We start from the raw sequence: 9,578 nt of genomic DNA, 5'->3' as shown, positions 1-9,578 counted from the left end.
TGTCCGGCAGAGGCGGGGCGGCCTCAGCACCGAGGTTGGGGTCTCCGCAGGTCCAGCCGCAGGTTCGGGCTCCGCGGCTTCCCGCGACCGTTAACCACGTGAGTGCCCGACCCACCAATCCCCGCCCAGCCCCGGGTTTGAAAAAAAAGGAGGGCGCGACGTAGCCCGCGGGGGAGGGCATCAACTACGCGATTTTGGCGCGAACACGCTGGCTCCGCCCCCTCTCCGCAGCCAGGCCTGGGCGGGCGCGGCGCCGCGGGCCTATGAGGGAGCCGGTTTCTGCGAACAGGCCGGGCGCCGCCGGGGCGGGGCGGGGCGACGAGGCGCCCTCTGGGAGGGGCGAGGGTCCCGGGTGTGCTGGGCCAAGCCGAACGCCAGCCTGGAGGAGACCTGCTCGCGGTCCCTCAGGCGCTCTGGGGTCTGAGGTGGGGGTTGGGGAACACTTCTGGTCCCCTCGGGGTCGGAGCGCGAGCGGGGAGCCACCGTAGCCCTCGGGCTCTGTCCCGGGAGTGCGGCGTCCGGTCTCGCGTCCGTTTGGTGCGGGCCACTGGGGCGTTGTGGGCGTGGCTGTGGGCCGTCCCGGTCCCGGGTAGAGGTGTGAGCCGGAAACGGTGACTCGGGCCTCGGGAGCTCTGCGGACTGGTCGGGCCGCGTACGGTGGACGCCGAAGTCAGCGAGAAGGCCGACACCCGAGAGCTCGCGGCCGGGACGCCGGCTGTGGGGAAGGCCTCTGAGCCTCAGTTTCCCCGCAGGTGGCGCTTAGCGTCGGTGTGTCTCCAGGGCGGGGACAGCCCCTCCCCCACGTCTGGTCCAGAGTAAAGAGCGGCGGCACCGCAGTCGGCGGCGGCACGAAACCCGGGGCCCACCGCGCAGCCCCGGTGTTTATGTTTGTTCGCCAGCACGTGGGCGAGTGTTGGCGAAAGACAGCGGCGCACCTCGCTGCAAACCAGCGCGGCTCGAGAAAAAATTCCCGCAGCACTCCCACCAAATTGTGATTTCGTCCGTCCTCTATTGTCGCACAGACACATTTCTTGCAATTTTTCAGTTGTAAATAACCCCGTGATGAATATTCTGACTTCTCGTGTGGTTTTTTTTTTTTCTCTGTTGTTTGAGGATTTAGGGGTTTTTTTAGAAAAGATTCACAGAAGTGAGAATTACTGGGTCACAGGATATAAACTGCCAAACTGACCTCCAGAAAAAAAATTTACATTTTCATTAGCAGTGGATTAGAGTACACGGCTCATGAATTCTGGATGTAAGTGGATATTTAATGTTTGTTAATGTAATTTTGTTGTTTTGATACATACCGTCAGACAGTTTTCATGTGCCAGTGGTCATTTATATTTTTCTTTTGTCTGTTTTTCTTACTGTAGCACTTTATGAATAGTAACGCTTTGCCATATATGTTCTAACACTTTTCAAAGGCTAAACTCAAGCTGGATTTTTAACAATGGAAACACATTTTAATACTTATCACATGGGAGATTCTCTGAGATCACATAACTGAGGATGCAGTGAAGGGTAAACAGCTCTTCTCCAGATATTTGCTAACTGATATGTGTCTTTTTTGCATGTTAATCCAAATTCAATGTTAAGCTCTTGCAAGACAAGAACTCTATCTACCCCTTTTGTATGTTTAAAGGAGAGGCATTCCCTGATCCCTGGTGGCCAAAGCCAAGGAATGGTTTTTAGCCCTCTCCCTCCCTCTCCTTCACTCCTGATGGCAAATATAATTCTTTGATATGCATAGTTGGCCATATTGAGTTGATTTTCTCAATTTCATGTGAATGTAAATAAAAACAACTTGAGAAAACTACTTTTTATTGATCTTTAACATAAGTTGTATGTAAAAATAGTGTTTCCTAAGTAAACTTTAAAGCCCTGTAGATAACCTCTCCCCAACTAGAATGTTCCTCAGGCCCTCCTATATAGGAATTCTGTATCCTCCTCTGTTGCTGTCCATGCAAGCTCACAACCCCCCTTCACTCTTCCACAACACTATGCTTATTCCCCTGACAGGCCTATATCTATCTCAAAGTGTGTTGATTGTTTACTACTATCCCCTTCTAGAAAATGAGTTCCCTGAGTGTAGGGACGTTTTCTATTTTGCTTATTGCAGTGTTCTAACGCGGCTTAGGTGCTCAATGTCTTCTGAATGATAATAGAGGCCTTATTAAAATATTGGTTGATTGGTTTATTTTTCTCTCTCAGTATAAAATTCAAATGGTACAGAAGTCTCCTGGCTACCCCTGTATGGCCCATTCTTGGAGGTAAACACTTTTAACTTTTTTTTTTTTTTTCAACTCGTAACTATGCCACCTGTCTGCTTCCCTAAACTGGGAGGTCCTTAAAGTAGGCTGGAGCAAAAGGGCCTGGCTTCTGAGTGGGAAGGGAAGAGATCTTGGTACACAGCCCCAGTGCTTTGAATTCTTGGCACCCAGGTCCACCCACACAATGGGAGAGGTAAATTTCCATTGAATGTGTAGAATGACTGGAGGAAAGAAGGAATTTCTTTAAAAGTTGGTAACAAGACTCAGTGGGAGAACCATTTCTTCTATAAAACCTTTCCTTAATTTTCTCCACTTCTAGGTAAAAGAGACACTCTGTGCACCAGGTTTTCCACCACACCTGTAATGGACTATGTAAACACTCTTTGTTTACTTGTCTGGCTTCCCTTCCACCCAGGGCTGAGATCAAGTTTTGTCTTTAGAGCTCCAGCAACCACCAATGTGCCTTGGCCCCTGAGAAGGTACTTAACAAATGTTTCTGGAATAAAAATCTCAGTGTTGTTTAAAACAAAAGTACCAAAATGAGTAAGAAACCCAGGCCCTACCTCCTCCAGCTGACAACATGGCACAGTGTTATGGTTTAACTGCAGCAGTGTCCTAACTGAAATTCTAAATGATTGTTCTGATTTTTTTAAATTTCATGCTCCTCCGAGTACGGGACTGACTGTACTGGAGGGGTGGGGTTACGCCCACCTGCCCCAGGGCATATCTAATTCAAATTTCCTGTTCTTTCTCCACCCACTGTTTTTCCTAACTGTAATGTTGCTAGGCAACTTTTGCAGAATCCACAAGTTTGTGGTAATGTTGTAATAACTGAGTAAAAATCTTGCCTCTAGGTTTTGGGAGAACAAACTTAACCAGTTTATCCCTTTAGACAGATGACTTAGCAAGTATAAGGCTTTAATACCACTATTGTTGGTGCATTCACCTTTCTTAGCAGCAAAATAAGCAAGATTCCTGCCCTGAAGATTTATAATTGAGATTCCTAAATCACGCTCTCAAATACTTTTAATACAGACAAGCACATAAATACATACACATATTCTTATTAACTTAAGCCTGTACTTTTGAATGAAAGATCCTTTAGAACTAGTAACTAAATTTTCACAGTCTGTGGGAGTGTTTCATAAAAATAAGTAGGCTTTACCCAAAGCTGAATCTTTTCTAGTTTATGCTTTTGATTCTGGGGAAATAATAACTCTCTATAAACAAGTGCCTGCCCTGATAGATTTCTAATTTTTTTTTTTTTAAGATCGTATTTATTTATGAGAGAGAGAGAGCATGTGGGAGCTTCGAGGAGGGGCAGAGGGGGAGGGGCAGAATCTCAAAAGACTGAGTACTGAGCGCGGAGCCCGATCTGGGGCTGGATCTTAGAACTCTGAGATCATGACCTGAGCCAAAACCAAGAGTTAGGCGCTTAACTAACTGAGCCATCCAGGCATTCCTAGATTTCTAATTAAAAAAAAAAAAAGAAGAAGAAGAAGCCAGGGGCAACTGAGTGGCTCAGTTTAAGTGTCTGCCTTCAGCTCAGGCCATGATCTCGGGGTCCTAGCATCGAGCCCTGTATCAGGCTCCCCACTTGTGCTCTCTCTGTCTCTCTCTCTCTCTCACTCTCTCTCAAATAAATAAAAAATTAAAAAAAATAAAGTCTTAAATGTGAGGCTAATGTTGTCCCTTACAAATAGTGTTGAATAGAAGTTATGTGTTTATTTTAATTATACCAGTGTTATTTGAGAATCATCCATACTTGTCAACGGCTTTATAGTCAGTAAATGCAACATGTAACTCCTGATGTCCCCAAAATAAGTTTGCTTAACGTGGATGGACAGCTGAAATCGGGTACAAGGTGAGGGTAATCACATCAGGACAGAGACAGTGCAGCTGACCCTGGAACAACATGGGGGTGAGGGGTGACCCCTCACAGTCAAAAATCAGCAGGTAACTTCTGACTCCCCCAAAACTTCATACTAATAGCCTACTGTTGACTAGACACTTTCCTGATAATATAAACAATTAACTCATATTTTGAATACTATGTGTATCATATATCATCTTCTTACAATAAAGTAAGCTAGAGTAAAGAAAACGTTATTAAGAAAATTGTAAGGGAGAGATGCCTGGGTGGCTCGGTTGAGTGCCAGACTCCTGATTTTGGGCTCAGGTCATAATCTCGGGGTCCTGGGACTGAGCCCTGCTTTGGACTCTGCACTGAGCATGGAGTCTACTTCTCTCTCTACATCTGCTCCTCCCCCCACTTGTGCTCTCTCTCTCTATTTCTAAAATAAATAAATAAAATCTTTAAAAAAAAAAAAAAAGAAAAGAAAATTGGAGGGGTGCCTGCGTGGCTCAGTTGGTTAAGCGTCTGTCTTCAGCTCAGGTCATGATCCTGGGGTCCTGGGATCAAGCACCGCATCGGGCTCCGTGCTCTGTGGGGAGCCTGCTTCTCCCTCTCCCTCTGCCTGCTGCTTCCTCTGCTTGTGCTCTCTCTGTCAAGTAGATAAATAAAATCTTTTAAAAAAATTGCAAGGGAAAATACATTTCCTGTACATACTGTATTAATAGAAAAAAAAAACCCATGTATTAGTGGACCTGCCCAATTCAAACCCATGTGGTTCAAGGGTCAACTGTATTGATATAATAAGAATTTGAGAAATATAATTCAGGAAAAGTGGCCAGCTGAAAGCTTGTATTTTAATGAAATAAACATTACTTCTTGCCATGCTTAATTAATCTTTAAAGACTACTAGCACACTATTTCTATTTATCCTTTTAATGTTTGTATCAGGTAGATCAAGGGCACATTTCATTATATCCTTTAGGTATGGATTGTATCAATTATATGGACTACATACAAAAAGTCTGAGGACTTAAGACTCTCATTCAATTTTTGCTTAGGGTCTTCAGCTATGACGGACCATGCTGGGGTACTCAAAAATTGTATCTGCACATATACAAAATCTTGGCTGTAACCAGCCTTATTTGTGAAAGAAGGCTCCCAGTTATCTTAGCCCTTACACAGGCCTCAGAATCTTGAAAAACTTGATAGTCCACGGTAAGCAGTCAGGCCTGTGGCAATGATACTAACTTCAAGACTTTTCCCAAGAGCAAACACTAGCACTGACCATATCACTCCTAGATGAGAAAGGAGTTCTCAGCATATTTACAACTCTAGCTCTGTAAAGCAGTTAGCCAAAACATCATTCTTCCCCTTTGATATTTTAAAAATCCTTTCTACCAGGATGGAACCAAGTAGCCCCACTTTCTCCAAGAACACTTTTTTCCCCTTTACAGAAGCACAAAGGGCTATTTTCCCTACATTCTCAGTGAGTTTCAATAACCAAAAAGGTCACTTCACAGAAATGTTATAAACAGGAGGCATCATGAGTGCACAACAGAATGCTGGTGCTCAGTACACATTTGAGTAATTGATTAATGGCCTCTCCTCTTGGGTAAGTGACATACGCAGGAAATGACCTGGATGACCACAAGGACTGCTGCTGTTTGCTGACCACACTGATTATTTCAGCCAGCTTTGTTCCTATTCCTGCAGCACAAAAGATGGGATGAGTCTTCTTCAGTGAGTCAAGGGGTTCGGTCCCATTAGGAGAGGGAAAGGAGAGAAGGCAGACACGCCATGCTGCTCTTTTGTGTACCGACAGGAGTGCGTTCGGATAGTGCTGTTTTGATGACTCAGTAGTGAGTCAGTTTTACAGTTCTGTAAAAGGCCTTGTTCAGCTCAGACAGGATTAAGATGAGCTCATTTGGTAGCTCATTGGGTAGAGAGGACTGGGTGGTATGCGATCCAGTCAGCTGATAGGTGGTGTAAATATGTACGTGGAAAAAACAAACTAGCTCCTGAACGCAGACATCAGCTGTCCTTGGCAGCCACTCGCTGAGTGCCTTCTGTGTTCAAGCACCATTCAGGTCCTACCCACTCCCCCTTAGCTTTATAAAGGTTAGAATATGAGGAATGAGGGGCGCCTGGGTGGCACAGCGGTTGGGCGTCTGCCTTCGGCTCGGGGCGTGATCCCGGCATTATGGGATCGAGCCCCACATCAGGCTCCTCTGCTGTGGGCCTGCTTCTTCCTCTCCCACTCCCCCTGCTTGTGTTCCCTCTCTCGCTGGCTGTCTCTATCTCTGTCGAATAAATAAAATCTTTAAAAAAAAAAAAAAAAGAATATGAGGAATGAGGGGCACCTGGGCGGGTCAGTCGTTAAGCGTCTGCCTTTGGCTCAGGGCGTGATCCTGGCGTTCTGGGATCGAGCCCCGCATCAGGCTCCTCCGCTGGAAGCCTGCTTCTTCCTCTCCCACTCCCCCTGCTTGTGTTCCCTCTCTCGCTGGCTGTCTCTCTCTCTGTCAAATAAATAAATAAAATCTTTAAAAAAAAAAAAAAAGAATATGAGAAATGTGTGAAGTGTTACAAAGATCTGCGATGCCTGAAGGAGCTGGGAAAGTGGGTATACTGCCAGCTATATGGTAGGCACTGAGCCGCATGCTTCACATGTCTATCTTATTTAATCTTTAAAGGAACCCTTGGAAAGAGGTATTTTATTCACATTTTACGGAAGAAAATGAAACCCAGATGTACAGCCGTAGGGCGAGGGCTGCTGAGACACATCCCTGAGACTGTATTACTACTGGCTTAAGGACTAGCTCTTCCTACCCCAGCAAGAGTAGGGTAAGGTGAGGGTGAGAACTGGAAGACTTGACGAAGGCAAGGCCGCTGGGCCCAGCTGGTGAGCCAGACAGTTCTGCCGTGTGATGGTAGAGTCCACACAGCAGGGCACCTACCTCGTCTGGTGTGAACGAGGGAAGTGGGATCCAGAATGAGATTTGCACCTTTACTTTTTTGTTTTGCTGTAAAACCCACATGTATTTTAAATTCTAAAATCAAGAGGAAATATTACAAAGATTGATATTATCTTATGTTGTGGAGGGTGTAGGGATATGCATTCTCATCTACTATGGGGGGGTGGGTGTAAATTGGCACCATTTTTAAAAGATTGTTTTGGGGGTCCTGGGTGCCTCAGTTAGTTAAGCATCCAACTCTCTCTTTTTTTTAAAGATTTTATTTATTTATGAGAGGGAGTATGTGCATGAGCAAGGGGAGGGGTGAGGGAGAAGCACACTCCCCGCTGAGCAGGGAGCTCAATGTGGGGCTCGATCCCAGGACCCTGGGATCATGACCCAAGCTGAAGGCAGACGCATAAACCACTGAGCCACCCAGGCGCCCCTAAGCATCCAGCTCTTGATTTCAGCTCAGGTCATGGTCTCAGGGTCGTGAGATAGAGCCCTGTCTCAGGCTCCACACTCCGCAAGGAGTCTGTTTGAGATTCTCTTTCTCCCTCTCCCTCTGCCCCTCCCCACCCCCTCTCAAATAATAAATAAATACACAAATAAATAAATAAATCTATCTTTTTAAAAAAGATTGTTTTGATGGTTTCTGTTATAATTTAAATATTTGTACTCTTTGACCTAGCAATTCTACTGAAATGTTTATATAGACTTGCAAAAAATACATAAAAGAATGTTCATCGCTGTATTAGTTCATTTGGTGAATAGTTAGGGAGATTCTCCTGTGAGCTTGGCACATCTCTGGGCACACCTCTGGGAACACAGGGGTGAAACAAAACAAAGTCCTTACTTTCATGAAAGTTTGGAGGCCTCTACTGGATACACAATGCATAAGTAAACAAATACATGTACAAAAAATATCAAGTAGTGGTTAGTGCTATCAAAAAGGGGGTAAGGGATTAAGAAGTGGTAGAGGGTTGGAGAGCAATGCTATTTAAAATCGTGTGACCTAGGAAAGCTTTTCTGAGGAGGCAGCATTTGAGCAGGAACCTGCATGAAGTGAGGGAATCAGCCAAATGACATCTGGAGGACGTATGTTCTAGTTTATAATACTAAAAACTGGAAGCCACTCAAATGTCTGTCAAATACTCAGTAACCACAGTCTGCAAAATAATGAGAGAGCTATATGTACAGAATGAAAGATATCTAAGATGAAATGAAAAAAAATGTTACAAACACTGTATAATGATTCCATTTTTCAAAAAGTATCCTGAGCAAATATATTTATCACAGGGGAGACATCTAGGTAAATACACAAAAGTGTCGAAAAAAACAAAAAAAAAACACACAAAAAATAAAAAACCATGACCTGTTAAGGGTTGTTGTATGGATTGAATGAGGGAACAGGTCGCAATGCCTAGGTGCCAGCTAAAGAGAGAGCCTAACCAAAGAGTAAGGGGGGCCTTACTACTGTCTCTAAAACAGGGTGGGACACACAAGTCCTGAAGACCCATACCTTTGCCTTTTTTTTTTAATCAGGGCAAAACACGAACGCAGTCCCCCACTACCACAAATTATGCAGTGGAGTTTCCCACATCTGGGGAAATCACAGGGGTGCAATACAAGCCTCGCCCTGGGAAAACCACCTTCGTGATGGCGTTATCTCCCCTGCCCCGTAAGTATACCCTTCGTTGCCTTTCCTGATGTACTCGGAGCTCTCCTCTCAGGTCACTGATGCCTCCTTCCCTCTCCCCGCTTCCCCACATCCCTATCCCCCTCTCCTTTCGCTCTTGAGAAAGGAGCCTGTACTTCTGTTTTCCTAGCCCGGTTACTCCATCTGGCCTGGTCTTCCTTCTCCTCCGGGACAAGCAAACTTGTGCTCCGGCCGCAGTCTGTGGGGAGTGATGATCAGGAAGAGGGCCTCCAGCACCCCTCTGATTTATTATCGGCTCACTTCTAAGGGCAGAATAAAAAGGCTTCCTCCACGGTTACTGGCTTCAGCATACAAACTGAGCTCAGTTTGGGGGATGGGGTTGCTCACACACACTCCTGCCCGTGTGGACCAAACCAGCTGCGTGGCCATCAAGGTTTCTGAAGTAGTTAAGCCTTCAGTGTTTGATGCCCGTCCCTACTCGCACCTACCACGACCAAACTCCGCTGACTTCCTGGGCCCTGCGTATTCATATGCCTGTCAACCAATTGTTAGAAACAACACATGAGCACAGAAACATGGCCAGTATAAAATAAATATTCAAAAAATGTTCTGTGCTCTTACACATTTTCTAACAATTTTTCAGTTGATTATTTTCAATCTCTAGGTACACAATCCTATAATTGAAAATAATTCTCTTCTTCTATTATTTGTGACTTATTTTGTTTTATTGTCTAATTGTATTAACTAGCACTTCCAGAGCAACGTTAAGTGATAGGAGAGGTGTTCAGTGGCCAGTTAGCTCAGTTGGTTAGAGCACGGTGCTAATAAGAGGAGAGGTGGTA

At 45.2% G+C, this 9,578-nt stretch overlaps 1 pseudogene; it reads right to left on the bottom strand.

Moving 5' to 3' along the window:
• Positions 1-8,618: 8,618 nt before the first annotated feature.
• LOC117803609 lies at positions 8,619-8,765 on the bottom strand (annotated as a pseudogene).
• Between the last annotated feature and the right edge of the window lie 813 nt (positions 8,766-9,578).

The sequence above is a fragment of the Ailuropoda melanoleuca genome, chromosome 8, assembly GCF_002007445.2.
Source record: "Ailuropoda melanoleuca isolate Jingjing chromosome 8, ASM200744v2, whole genome shotgun sequence".
NCBI lineage: Eukaryota > Metazoa > Chordata > Mammalia > Carnivora > Ursidae > Ailuropoda > Ailuropoda melanoleuca.
Note: the sequence above shows the minus strand (reverse complement) of the source record. Positions and strands in the feature narration are given on the sequence as shown.